Raw genomic sequence first — 15,048 nt, 5'->3', positions numbered from 1 at the left:
CCCATTCATTTATTTTTGCTTTTGCTTCCCTTGCCTTTGAGGTTAAATTCATAAAATTCTCTCCAAACCCAAGGTCCATAAGTTTAGTACCTATGCTTTCTTCTATGCAATTTATTGTTTCAGGTCTTACATTTAGGTCTTTGATCCATTTTTAGTTAATTTTGGTACATGGTGACAGATAGCATTCTAGTTTCATTCTTTTGCACATGACTTTCCAGAATACTACATAAAGGACTATATGCCACCAAATTCAATAACATAGAAGAAATGGACAAGTTCTTAGAAATATATAACCTTCCTAGACTGAATCACAAAGAATTGGAAATCTGAATAGACAGATCAACAGTAAAGAAATTGAAACAATCATCCAAAACACCCAAAAGCAAAAGTCCAGGACCAGATGGTTTCAGAGTGAATTCTACCAAACATCAAAGATGATTTAACACCTGTCCTCCTCAAACTCTTACAAAAAATTGAAGAAGAGGCAATACTTCCTAACTCATTTTATAAGACCAACATTACCCTAATACCAAAGCCTGGTAAGGATAACACAAAAAAAGAAAACTGCAGAGCAGTATCTCTGATGAATACAGATGCAAAAATGCTAAACAAAATGCTAGCAAATCAAATACAACAATACATTAAAAAGATTATATGTCACGATCAAGTGGGGTTCATTCCAGGAGCACAAGGATGGTTTAACATATGCAAATCTATCAATGTGATGCACCACATAAACAAAATAAAGGGTAAAAATCATATGATCATATCAATAGATGTAGAAAAAGCATGTGACAAAATACAACATCCATTTATGATTAAAATGCTTAATAAAATGGCGGTAGAGAAGGAAAGTACCTCAACATAATAAAGGCCATATACGACAAACTCTCAGCTAAAATCATACTTAATAGTGAAGAACTGAAAGCTTTTCCTCTAATATCAGGAGCAAGACAGGCATGCCCCTATCACTGCTGTAAATTCAACATACCGTTGACCATACCGACAATAAGACCTAACCGGAAAACAAGCCCTAGCATGATTTTTCAGGATGACATCCCCTGAACATGTGCCCTAATGTGTCTTTTGGAGCAAAAATTACTATAAGATCTGGTCTTATTTTCGGGGAAACACAGTAGTATTAGAAGTCCTCGCCAGAGCAATCAGGCAAGAGAAAGAAATAAAAGGCATCCATCTTGGGAATAAAGAAATTAAATTGTCAGTTTTTGCAGATGACATGATACTTTATATAGAAAATCCTAAAGATGCCACCAAAAAACTATTAGAAACAATAAACAAATACAGTAAATAAATAATACTGATTTTGCAGGATACAAAATCAATGTACAAAAATCTACTACATTCCTATATACTAACAGTGAAATTTCAGAAAAAGAAATGAGAAAAACAATTGCTTCTGAAATTACAGAAAAAAAAAAAGAATAAATACCTAGTACCTAGGAATAAACTTAACAAATGACGTAGAGGACCTATACCCTGAAAACTATAAGACATTATTGAAAGAAATTGAAGAAGACAAAAAGAAATGGAAAGATATTCCGTGTTCAAGGACTAGAAGAATCAACATAGTTAAAATGGCCATATTACCCAAAACAATATATGGATTTAATTCAATCCCCATCAAAATCCCAATAGCAGTTTTTTATGAAATAGAACAAAAAATCATCAGTTTTGTGTGGAATCACGAAAGATCCCAAATAGCCAAAGCAATCCTAAGAAAAAACAACAAGGCCAGAGGTATCACACTCCCTGACTTCAGTTTATAGTACAAAAATGACAATAATCAAAACAGCACGGTAGTGGCAAAAAAAACAAACACAGAGACCAATGGAATAGAATTGATAAACCAGAAATAAACCCACATGTATACGGGCAGATAATTTTCGACAAAGGAGCCAAAAACATACATTGGAGAAAAAACAGCCTCTTAACACTAAATTTGATGCTGAGCTTCCTGGCAACCAAGATACAAAATGAAACATTGGTTGACATAGTTCTCCTTAACAATGATTGCAAATCTAGTGTGACAATAGATGACGGTAACTTTTCTGAGAAATGAAAGTGTATTGTTTTTTATTTAAGAGAAAGAAAATGTGTCCTAATACTAAATTCTAAAAAGAGTTTATGATGAGAAACTCAACTTATATAGGGCCATACAACCCAATGGTTGATGTCAGTGACAACAGTTCCACAGGAGAAGGGCAAGTGTGGTTGGAAACTATTATTTTGAAGAGGACATAATGCTTATGCTCACTTATAAGTGAAATAAGCCAAACACAGAGAAAAAAACAACAACTGCATGATCTTACTTTTATGTGGAATCTAAAAGAATCATGTGCATGGAAGCAGAGTAGAATGGTAGTAACCAGGGGTGGAGAGGTAGAGGAAGTGGGGAGATGTTGGTTGAAGGGTACAAAGTTGCAGTTAAGTAGGCTAAGTAAGTCCATATATCTAATGTACAACATGATAACTATAGTTAATAATATTGCATTGAATATTGGAAATTAGGTAAGAGGGTAAATTTCAGGTGTTCTCATCACACAGATACAAAAAAGGTAATGATGTGAGAATATATGTTAATTAGCTGGACTATAGTAATCATTTCACTATGTGTATGTCCATCAAATCTTCATGTTTTACACCTTAAATATATGCCATTTTTATTTTTTAATTAAAAAAAAGGAAACTGCACTTTGAGTGTTTCCAGTATGTTTTCTAGCTCTTGTGCAAAGCATGGTGCATATATTATCACATTCATATAAATATGAGTTTGGTGTTATTGGTCCCATTTTTCAGAATACAAGTTTATTTCTCAGTGAAGATAAATAACACATTCAAGTTACTTTGCTAGTAAGGGGACCAAGTAAATGTTTAAACCCAGATCTGCCTGACTCCAAAATCGGTGATCTCTCCACTGCACTCTGCAAATAAACAGTTCTTGATGCTTTGCTAAGCTATCAGCGCAGAGACAGGAACAGATGTACAGATTCAGGACATAAGAATTGATCACATCCAACCAATCTTTGCTACTGAAAGGGTACAATAGCAAAATTAAATCCAAATGAAATAATCCATAAATAATTCTTATATTACTATGTGCAGCACCTCACCTTTCCCCACCGACAGGGTGAAGGATACAGAAAAGTAAAATCAGGTACTGTAACCATTACAGATCTTAGAGAAGGGAACAGGAAGGCATTGCTGCTGTGTAGTTTACAACACAGTATCTCTAATGGACACCAGAGAATGGCAGAGAGAGGGAGGTATGGCACTGGTCTGTGATTGAATGGGGACTTCATTTTAAAGAACCCAGGAAACGGAAAAAGTAGAAGGAAAGTGCTTGGTTCTTTTTTTCTTTCTATTTTTAAAAACATCATCATAACTAAAGTCTGGTAATAATGATTATTACAATAATAATAGGTGTTAAATTCTGAATGCCTTCTATACATTTTAAGATGTTGGGGTGCGTGCTTCACATTTAATTTAGCCGTTGCACCTTGGTGATCTCGTCTATCTTCAGGTCTCTGTGGCGGAAGCTACGGAAAATCATACTAACACATTAGGAGCGAGATGATTTGCTGGGTTTAGTCACTTTAGAAAGTCACATTAAATCAATATTCTTTGCTCCCCTTACATGTATCTATCAAGTCTTGGAGTATGGTTTATACAAATATGAATACAATGATCCCTCTAGCTTTTGAGGAGGATGGCTTTACTAAAAGAGGCAGAGATATCGACAGATAAAGCAAGGCAGTGAGAGGAGGCCAATGAGGATCACTTTTTGTCTAGTGATTAAGAATTATTTATTCTACAGAAATTTCCCCTGATATATTCCTACTTAAAGAAGAGGTAGAGGGGAGCACTTAAGGTTGTGCATTCTAGAACCAGGCTGCCTGTGTTTAAATTCTGCCTCCACCAATTTATGAGCTGTGTAACCACTGACTCCTCTGTGCCTCATTTTTACACCTATAAAATGGGGGTAGTAATAGTATTTACCTCACAGTGTTGTTATAAGGATTAAATTAATTTTACAGGAACATTTGGAAAAGTGCCCGGCACATATCATAATTGTTGCTCTCAATAAATGTTAGCTATTTTTTTCCTCAGATGTGAATATCATCAACTTAATTATGACCATTCTAGGTATGTTGTGTTAGCAGACATACTCCTCAGACCCTTTGAGAGAGAAAACTGTCCTTAAGATGTCTGTCTAGTCAAATGCATTGCTGGTATTGTTCTGGGCAAGGAAATGTTTGCAACCATCGTGCTTTGGGTCAAAGCCATCATTCATTTTTGCGTACCAACCACATGCCAGGTATCTTTTTAGGAGCACTTGAGATATGTCATGGGAGAGAGGCGACAAAAACCCCTATCTGAGTATATTCCCCAAACTGACTTTACACCTGTAGCTGAAGCTGAATAATGATGAATGTCAACTATAAATACATATATATATATATATATATATATATATATATATATATATATATATATATATATATATCGTCACAAGAAGTGGAGTACAGCATCAGGAATAGAAACAGTGGAAATGTAATGGCTGCAATCGATATCAGAGAGGTAGTAGATTGGAGGAGGGGGTTATCACTTTGTGAGGGGTATAAATGTCTAACTATTGTATTGTTTTGTACACCTGAAACTAAAACAAAACAAAAAACTATCTGCATAGAACTTGCATCTAGTGAGAAGAGTCAGACAAGGAATATTATTTTTAAAGTACATTTTGTAATATAATATAATTATGTTGATAAAATTAAAGAAAGCTTACTGGGTAATGCATTTTTAATTTTAAATAGAGCGGTCAGGGTAGGCATGAGGAACATGGTGACATTTGAGCAACGTCTGGAAAGAAGTAAGGGAGCAAGGCATACAGATGTTTGGAGGTGGATGAGAATTCAGACAGAGAGGACAAATAGCACAAAAGCTGTGGGATGGAAGTATATCTGTCTAGGAATCTAGTCCAGGAGTGGCCACTGTGGTAGGAGCTAAGTAAGTGAAGTGGGAGAAATGGGAGCTGAGTTCAGAGAATGACAGATCAATGGCCTTCTGGCCATTCTATGGATTTTGGCTTTTGCTTTGATTGTGATAAGGACCATTGCAGGATTTTAAACAGGGGAATGATATGAGCTGCCTTAGTATTTTAAAAGGATTGCTCTGGCCCTTGTGTTAAGAACAGCCCCCATGGGGTCAAAAGTAGAAATAGGAAAAGGGTAAGCAAAGTCAAGATGTGGTGGTGGATTAGACGTGTTTGGTAATAAGAATGGAGGTGGTAAGTAGTTGAATTTTACAGTATTTTGAAAGAAGAGCTGAAAGGATTTCCTGCTGGATTGGATTTTAAAAGTGAGAGAAATAGAAAAGTCAAGGATGAAACCAAGGGTTTAGGTCTACCAAGAGGAAGACTTCAGTTATACACGATGGTTGGGGGATGGAGAGAGGACTTTCAGGGAATCAGTGTTGAAAATGTTAAGTGGGAGAAGCCTAGTGACATCCAAGTGGGCAGTTGCCTGGAGCCTGTCGTAGAGGGGAGATGCCAGACTTGAGGTAAAATTTGAGAGTCATCACCACACAGATGGTATTTAGTGCCATGAGACAGGATGAGATCACCAAAGGAGTGAGTGTAGATAGATAAGACAGAGAGAGGTTCAAAGTCTGAGCTCTGGGCACTCCACTGCTCAGACACAGGGTGAAGAGAAGGCACCAGCAAAGGAGACTGAAAGGAGCAACCAGTGGGGTAGGAAGAAAACCATGAAAATGTGGTTTCATAGAAGTGAAATAAAATCATTTTTAGGAGGAGAAAGCCATTAACTGCTTATTGCTACTGATAGTTCAAGTGAGATGAGGACTCAGTGTGATATCTTCCGATTTACTAGTTTGAGCTGGATAAGAATTCTAGGGACAGAGCAGAAGCAAAAGCCTGATTGGAGTAAATTGGAAAGAGAACTTGAAGTCAGCTTTTCTTAACAACGCTTTAAAGGAGTTTTGCTGTGAAAGAACAGGAAAAATGGGCAAGTAGCTGGAGTGGGAAGTGGAGCTGAGTTTTTTGTTTTTAATATGGGAGAAATGATATGATTTCATGATGATGTGGATGACCCATTAAGTGGGGAAACTGATGATATGGAAGAGAAAACTGTAGGAGCACTTATGTGTTGGATGGATCCCTGTATGTTTCTGTGGGGCAAAGAGCAGGAGAAAGGGGAGAAAAAGGACAGGGGAAAGAAAGTGCTATAAAACACCAAGCTGTCCATGGGTGAGCCTCTCCCCAAAATTGGAACTCAGACTTTTACTTGCAGAAATGAAAAGTGCATTAAATAAGGTATTTGTTGAGTGCCACTCATGGTGTCAGGTACTTTGCATACATTATCCGGAAGCTTATTAACCACACTGCAGCTTCAGGATCAAGACTCGTACACTATAAATGAAGAAATTGTTGTGGGAGCTAAAACAACGTGCCCAAAGCCACACTGATCATAAGTTAGTGTGTACTTCATTGTGCTCTTTCTTGCTATTGTGAGTTCCTCGAGGGAGGGCTGATGGCCTTTTTATCTTTGTAACCCCAGAGACTCGTTCAAAACTTGGCAGAGGCTCACATTCCCGAGTACCACAGTCGCCGGCCACCCTGGGTCCGTTTGGTTGCCTTCTACGGAAGCACCGTTGCAGTACGTTCACATCAACGTTGTTTTCATTAACCACAGCAACTCAAAACAACAACAAAAACCATGCTGTACAATATAGAAACTTTCAAGAGAAATAACTGAAAGGAAATTAGTATAAAATTATTTTACAATCCTCAGCCCCTAGCTGATTTAACGAAGCTGCATTTCTGACGCATCAGGCACCTGCCCGGGGCGAACTGTCGGGAGAAGGTGCGGCCAACAGGAGTTTCCCTGTCGGGTGAGGAAATCATGACCCGAGGACACGTACCCTCCCGCCCTTCTTCCAGCTCATTAAAGAAAAAAAAAAAAAAAGCCTGCCACAAAAGTCTCTGCTGCGCGGCTGTAAACGCGGCTTTGAGGAGCCTGATAATGGGGTGCACAGCCAAACCCCTCCAGCAGCAGTAAAGCCACAACTGCAAACTGCTCGTGAGAGGGATGGGTCACCAACTTCATTGCGCCATGTTCCTCGGTGCCAGCCGCGATGGCTAGGAAGGGGCCGAGGGCACTGGACCGAGCCGCGCGGAGCCCACCACCGCGGCCCGAGGGGGACCGCACAGAGTCGCTGTGCGGAAGGAGCACACCTTCCCGCCCTCGCCGCGGGCACCCGGCAGCGCTGACGCGCTAGGTGAGGAGGGGGCGGCGGCGGGCTGAGAGAAGCGGGCAGCGCCGGCTCCGCGCGGCCGGGCCGCTTCTCTGGGCGTTGGCTCCCCCGCCGCGGAGTTGGTCGCCGCCGGTTGCGCGGCCGAGGGTTGGGGGCGGAGAGGAGGCAGTGGCGGGCCGGGCCGCGGAGGGGCGCGCTGACTGCGCACCGCGAGTCCGGAGTGGCCCGACCGCTGCGGCTGGAGCTGCGGCGGGGCCGGGACCCGGAGCCGCAGGGTGGGTGGGAGGGAGGGAGGGCGGGCTGCGGCGGCGGGGGCCGGGGCTGGGGCCAGGCCAGAGGGCGGCGGGGCTCGTGGAGAGCGGCGGCTCGGAGGAAAGATGAGGCGGTGAGTGGACTCCGGGGACGCAGAGTTTCTGTGCTTCTCTTGCGGGCTGCAGGGACAAAAGCCCGGCTGCTCAGCTTTGGGGGGCCCTGAACCCCGGGGGAAGGGTGGACCTCGGGTTGCGAGGATGCTGGGGTAGAGGAGACGCTCACAGAGCGATTGTAGGGAACAGGCGGGATTTGTGGGAACCCGGGGCAACTTTTGCCGAGAACTCTGGGATACCCGAAGAGAGAGGGATCGGGATCTTGGGGATAGAGCTGCTTTGTCGCTGAAGGCGGAGGAAAGAGAAGGTCCGCCGCTGGATGGTGTGGGGCGCGGGATTCAAAGAAGACCCCCAGCCCCAAATACATGGCTAGCTGCGCTTCAGGTCCCACTTTGTTTCAAAAGTGGGGCTCGCGAGTTGGAATCTCCCAGAGCTTCGGATTCCGATTTGGTCTTGAACCCCCAAAGTATGGTATGGCGGTCTCCGCACCCCTAAAGATACGGCTGGAAGGGATAGGAGATGTTTTGAACCCCTGTTTAACCCGCGCCCAGCACAGCGGAGGCGCAGCTGAAAGGTTGGCTGGTATATTTAATAACTTAGCTCTAGCAGTGATCACTTATTAAAGAGCCAAGGACCTGGCTAACTCCCGCCACCGCCAGGAAATTAAAAGGCTGACAGGCTGTCCCTTGCAGGGTTGGGGTTTCCTGTCTGAAAGAGTTTCGGAAGTTGAACCTAATTTCAGCGCCTACCCATCTACCTTTCGAGTGTAAAGAGAGAACTGCGCCCGCAGCCTTTTTTGTTGGTAGACTTGCCCCAGGCTGGAAATCCTCTGGGCTGGCTCTGCCCTCATCCCTAGAAGTCTTTCCTCTGCTGCTCCAAAGTAGTTCTCAAGAGTTCTAGAATGCACAGCTAGTTACAGCCAGACACAGCTAGGAGTGGAACTGTGAAAGGAGGCAGAATAATGTGGAGTCCTTTTAGTATAAATGTGTACTAGCCGCATTTCCCCTCATTATATGAATGTGTAAGTTACAGATATTTATTTTCAAGTATTGGACTTGTAACGTTAAGCTTCCTAGTCTGGCTTAATTTAAGTGTTTGAGATATGTCTCTGAGATGCTAACATTATCAGAATTCAGCTGGGGGAGGTCTAAATGAAGTTCACAGTTTCAGAGAGTTAAACTTTTGCCCTGAGAGCACTTGAATTCTTGGTTCCTGGTAGGATAGCAACGGAGTAGTTGGATTTGGAATAAATAAACCTTTACAGTTCCCCACAATTTTAACAGAATGGCTGCATCCCTGGTACCATCGCCCTCAATTGTGTAAATATTTGTTCGAATAAAGAGCTAAGGTTCTCTGAAAAGTAACAGTTGTGTCTATTCATGATTCCCTTTTCATGTCCTGGACTTAACTTAGTTATTTAAATGGTTTTGGTGTGTTTTTGTTGTTGTTGTTGTTGTTTTGCCTTACATAGTTAATGTGGAAATTTAAACATGCATACTTAAGAAACTGTAAAGTCCTCAAAATGTTTGTAAGTAGCGTTTCCTTTAAAAGCAAGGAGGAATTGAGTTTTTGCTCTTAGTTAACTAATGTAGCCTTCACCTCCTGAGACCCAGAGGTTTGCAAATCCCAGCCTTTCTCACAAATGGAAAAATGAGATGTTTGGTTAAGAGTAGTCATCATTTCAGTCAATTTACAGGCTTCAATCTGTTTCATGCAGCTGGCAACTGCTGCTCTTTTTGGATTGTGGTCAGACTATAGGGGGTGGCTTTTGGGTCCCTTTCTGAAGTGGGGGAGGAAAAGATACTCCAGAAAGTGGGCTAAGGGCTTGCTAACTTCTGTCTTAAAGAACCCAAACCAAACCTGGAACTCTTTAGCAGTCTTTCAGAAACCTTTTACTTATCAGCTTTTGCACAAGAGAGAAGAAGAAAAGCCACGGGATTAAACCAACCACTGGTTCTTAAAACCCTATTTTGAGGTCTGTAAGCAAGAGTGGATTCTGGAGCACGTTAGAGAAGTTACTGTGAAAATTGTGATTCCTTTTAAATACTTTTAAGAACAGTTGAGATGATGAATTTGTATGTTAATTCCCAATCCTTCCCAGGGAGGTAGTGCTCCAAATGACCTGGGAAAACAGTGGCTTTGTACAACTGTCTCTTAGGTCTTGGTGTACTTTACTTTTTAGCTGTGTAAATGTCACCCATTTGAAACAAAAACAACTATTAAGTGGTGTGCTTTTTTTTTTTTTTTAAAGCGCTGGTATACATTACAGCAGTGGTTCTCAATGGGGTGGGGAAGGAATTTTGCCTCCAGGAATATTGGCCAATGTCTGGAGACATTTTTGGTAGTCCCAAATTGGGGGTATGGAACAATCCCAACTGCCAACTTGGGCTAGCATCTAGTGGGATGAGTCCTTAGATGCTGTGTAATGTACAATGCACAGGACACCCGAAGAATTATCCAGCCCCAGACTCTCCCCTACATTGTTACCTCATGGACATTTGTTAACAAGATTAGGGGTCTTAAATCTAATTTGGATCCTTAAGAAACCAGTTGTGTTCTTGTTCAACATAAAGAGACCATAGCATAGAAGGCTTTTTGTCTGCAGCAGATTATTTTGCCCTTGGCATTAAGAGTCTTACTATTCCATAGATTTGAAGGAACTTGTGTTCACCGAGGACTTTGAATTGGCTTAAAATGACAGAATTTTGGAGTGTTAGAGTGCAGGAGAGCCTCAGAGATGAGCAAGTTCTACCTTTTCATTTTATAAATGTAATAACTGAGATGCTCAGAGATTAATGACTTGAAAGGTCTCTCGTGAGTTAGTGGCAGACATAGTTCTAGGTATAGCCCAGGATTAGAGAATTTAGAAGCTGATATTCAGGCAAGTGTAGTTTTTTGTTTGTTTTTTGTTTTTTGTTGTTGTTTTTTAACTGGACCTGACCCTTTGTGAGAGTTTAGAGGTACCACTCTGCATGATGAAATAAATAAACTTTTTTATGCGAAAAGAGTGGCATTAGCCATAGTGACTGTAGAGCATATGCCCGGAGGTGGCAGCCCCCAAAAGGGGATAATTCCATTGTGTGACCTATGACACTCCACATCTGATGCCTGTACCGTCCTTCCCATGGCAAAGTGGGCAACAGATGGTTCCACAGACATAGCAGATGCTGCTTTTGAATCCAGGTACAAAACAGAACATATGAGGTTTTCTGTCCTTCCTGCCTTATGGGTTAAGAGTAGAGTGCATGAATGGATAGGGTTGTCTTGGATAGAGGGGCGAATGCGACGCCTCCTGAGTGCAAAGTTTAAAAAGACACCTGGCATACAAGGAAATGAATGTGCATTGGGAATTGTAGGGGGAGGTCATAAGCTGATAAGTGGATATCTAACGTCAATGTGATTGCATAGAGCTTGGGTCAAGAATGAAAACAATTCAAGCTTGGCAATTCTTTGGGTGAGTAGGATAAAATAATTCTGGGGGCAAAAGGAACCTCAGAAATCCTTTTATTTGAACCCTTTGCCCACAATCCACTCACTTGGCTGGATAGTGAGAACGTGCAAGCCTCCTCTCCTAATTCCTGTTCCATTGCACTTTCTCTCATACCCCACCGTCTCTGCCGTTCCATATGTTTGCCTCATGGGGAAGAAAATGATAGTCTTTGTTAATATCGTAGGAGAGTTTAAAATCATGGTATCTGTGTGTGGCCCTGTTTATAGAAATGAATTTTTGATTATCAGAAAAGTTGTGCACATGTGGCCCGATCACTTAGGAACATATGTACTCTCACATTTACATTACTATGATTAGCCATTAGGCCTGTGATTATGGATGCTAGTTCTGTGTGCTTAGTGGTACTGCCAAGATAGGAATAGTTAACAATCCTCAAATCTGGGAGGTTCTGGCACTATAGGAGAATTTTTTAGTATGCAGTTCTTGGGAGAGGTCAGAGCTCTGAACTGTGCCAAGATAGGTTCTTATCATTTTGACAACTAGCCAATGGGTGTACCTCAAAGCCAAGGACATAGTATATTAGGAATGATTCGAAAGTGATGACTCTTTAAAGGTTTCTGGTCCCTGTGGTGCTGCAATAAAGAGGTATAACAACCTACTCATAATCACTTTTTGTCTAGTTATTCTTGTTACCTTTTTTTCAAATGATAAGTAAAGAAGACATGAGTTGATTTTTTTTAAATAACTGTTAGCTGGAAATATTGATTGGCATTTTAATAATGTGACTCTTATCATTTGAAAGTGAATAAAATCAAAAAGGGTAGCTCAGGTTTTCAAATCCCTTCACAATAAATGTTTATTAGGGCAGAACTTGTCTTTGTCACCCAGGAATTCAAATCTTCTAGGGGTTAATTGGAACCTGATAATGTGCACATGGTATTAATTTGTTTTCATGATATTTAGGGATGTTTCTTAGATGTTGAAAAAGCAGCTTTGTGCTGTATCAGCTTTAAAGGCAAGATTGCTGTCTATAGCAGCTGGTGGCCAATAAGAGAAACCTAAGTATAAAAATCATTTTATTGAGGTGAAGTGGGAAAGCTAGGGGCTGGCGAAGCTTGCTATACAAAGAAACAGATAAATAAGCTAGAGAATAACAGGTTAAGTTGTACGGAGAAATTTTTGAGAAGTTTTTACAAGAGATATTTGTTTTACTTAGTATATGTAGGTTGATTTATCAGATGAATTGCTTTTCCTTTCTTTAAAAATGAAGGGGAAGACAAAGTTTGCTGATGCCAATATTTAATATTGTTATCTGAAGCAGGGTCAGCTTTTTCTAAGACTTGGTGCTAAATCTAGAGTTCAGTGGAAATCAGTATTGATCATCTTAGAATATTTTGTTGGCACACTGCATGTGACTTCACCAGATGGCAGTATGTTTGTGGAATTAGCATCTGGAAGATCCAAAAAAAGCTAAAAGTTAATAAAAATTTTCCTAGATTTCTTTCTTGACCGCTGTATTGCTAAAGAAACAAGGGCAGATAAAAGCAGAGGAAAGCCAGCTCCTGCATTCTTTTGATCAGTTCAGTCCCAGTCTTTGTAGTGCTTCGTAGCCAGCAGATATTCCGAACAGACTGGGAAGTGATGTCTGGCTGCCACACTACTTACGTCACTGCATAAGTAGGTTTCATAAACAGTGTAAGATTTATTAAGGAAACTGCAAGCCATGGGGATGCAGACAAAATATTTCTTACAGCTCCTGCTGAATCAAATATCCATATTCTATATTGCATTGTCATAATTCTGAGCAGGCCTTTTTCCTACTATGTTATACTGAAACAATTTACCATGCCCGTGGAATGTCATGGGCAACAGCGCTGGTGAAATCTTTTCCCAATTAGGTAGCTGCCACCTTATCACTAAAACATGTTTCTGTTCTGTGGTCATTTCCATTTCCTGCATTGTATAACTGGCATTCCTTTAGTTATTTAACCAGTATCTACGGGAGTCCAGAAAGTCAGAACAAGAACATGTAGTTCACTCTCAACTTTTTAAATACGGGGAAACCTCTGCTAAAACAAGGTGAAGACAGGTGAAGTGACTTGCTCCAGCTTTTCCCCTCTCTTGGTTATTTTGGCAGAACCAGGACTAGGATGGGTCTCCTGACTCACGTTCCTGACAGCCTGTCCGGTGTTCTTTGTACTAGATTGCCCATTACAATAAAAATAACATCCTAATGTAACCATCTCCTTTATTAGGTCTTTTGGTCAGATGTGAAAAAAACAACAATGATTAAATTTTATTTAATCAGTTGTTTATTGATCTCTGCTGGTTCAAGTCCTTTCCCTTTTTCTTCTAAGCGAAATAAATGGTTAAAAGGTAGGGAGCAGGAAAGGGAAAAATTAAGTAATGAAGAGATTGTGTCATTGTTGGTTTGTTTTGTTACAGTATTTTTGAAACTCATCCATTCGACTTCTGAGTCAAAGGGAAAAACATGATCATGGACCATGTGGTCAAATTTTATTTGTTCCATCTCTCCTGAGCCTACTTATGTCCTGACAATTTCCAGTTTACAAATATCAGGTAACAGAATGGGAAATGTACCATGTTTAGGTTGGGGGACTGTTACTTTAATAAAAGATGACTCTTAAGAGAGTGGATTTTAATCAATAGTGTGGAATGGGGACAGGATGGTGGAAAGAGCTTGCTCCCGTAGACTCTCAACTTCCAATTCAAGCTCATAGTAGTGCCTTCAGGGTCAGTAGAGAGTATCTTTATCTCCATGTGATCCCAGGGTCAGTATTTGAAATCGGCTTTGAGCTGAAAGGATGCTCTTTTCTGGAGTATTCCTCTGCTTTAGGAAGTGAATGTGAAGTGCGGGTGCACACAGATATTCAAGTCCTCTGATGTCCTTATTCTAGGACTCACCACTTCTCTGGCTTCATCTTCACCGTGGTCACAACATAATACAGGAGGATTCTTCCAGGTCTACAGTCAGAATCACCTAAACCCAGGGATGAATTATACCAATAATCAGGAATAAGAAACATCCTGGAAACATTTGATTTATTTGGGAATGTTTTAGAAATCCTTATCTTGAACTAAAACTCTTTTAGGATTCTATAAAGAACCCTGAAAATGTGGGGCTAGAATTTCCTACCTAAAGAACTCTCCCACTTTCAAAGAAGCAGTAACATAATTTGAGAATCTACAATCGAAGAAGGTATGTCAGTCTCTTAGCATAAACATGTAAGGGGGTGTGTGTGTGTGTGTGTGTGTGTGTGTGTGTGTGTTTAAATGTTTTTTGAGGCTGAAACTGTTCAAGATATGGTGGGTTGGACATGTTTTGTGAATACTTTTTACATGTTAACTTTCTGAAGTGATGGTTTTTATTTGGGCACATATAGTGGTGAGATATAATAACCCCACCTAGCATCTTGCAAGTATCCCAAATACAATGGTCTGATACTTGTAATAAGGACAGTGCAGTTCCTTTCTAATTTCTCCCGGGGACTTAAAAAAATATATCAGTTTTTAGAAGCTTAATTCAATACGATAGAAAGTTAGTATTTTATACTTTAAAAAAATTAGCTAGGAGCTACTGATATGACCGTATCCTTCTTTGTAAAGTGAGCCGCTATAATTTTTAAGTTAGTATATATTCATATATTTTTACTCATTTTAATTTTCTGAATGCATATATCTTCTACTTTTTAAATATTTAATATGGAAGATTTTCAACATACACAAACGTTAAAAGAATAATGCAGTGAAATCCCATGTAACCATCAGTCAGCTTCAATAATAATCTGCATATGCTAATCTTGTTTCATCTGTAGAATTTAATTCCCCCCAAAATAAGGATTGTTATAAAGCACATTCCAAACACTGTGGTACTTCATTCATAGATAGTATATAATATAACTCTAACAGATTAAAGAT

The 15,048-nt window shown here is 40.4% G+C and overlaps 1 protein-coding gene across 21 annotated transcripts in view; it reads left to right on the top strand.

Moving 5' to 3' along the window:
- PHLDB2 (pleckstrin homology like domain family B member 2) overlaps positions 1 to 15,048 on the top strand; it is a 227,847-nt gene that overhangs the window by 120,350 nt on the left and 92,449 nt on the right. For 4 of the 21 annotated variants that reach the window (XM_074332130.1, XM_074332082.1, XM_074332118.1 and 1 more), the window contains exon 1: positions 7,554 to 7,678. The exons of 14 other annotated variants lie outside the window; for them this stretch is intronic. The gene's annotated coding sequence lies outside the window, so the exon portion shown is untranslated. Of the gene's footprint in view, positions 1 to 6,928; positions 7,318 to 7,553; positions 7,679 to 15,048 lie in introns of those variants that run through there. 3 more of the 21 variants (XM_074332094.1, XM_074332088.1, XM_074332065.1) reach the window with 1 other exon arrangement.

This window comes from Rhinolophus sinicus, linkage group LG01, assembly GCF_036562045.2.
Source record: "Rhinolophus sinicus isolate RSC01 linkage group LG01, ASM3656204v1, whole genome shotgun sequence".
NCBI lineage: Eukaryota > Metazoa > Chordata > Mammalia > Chiroptera > Rhinolophidae > Rhinolophus > Rhinolophus sinicus.
Note: the sequence above shows the minus strand (reverse complement) of the source record. Positions and strands in the feature narration are given on the sequence as shown.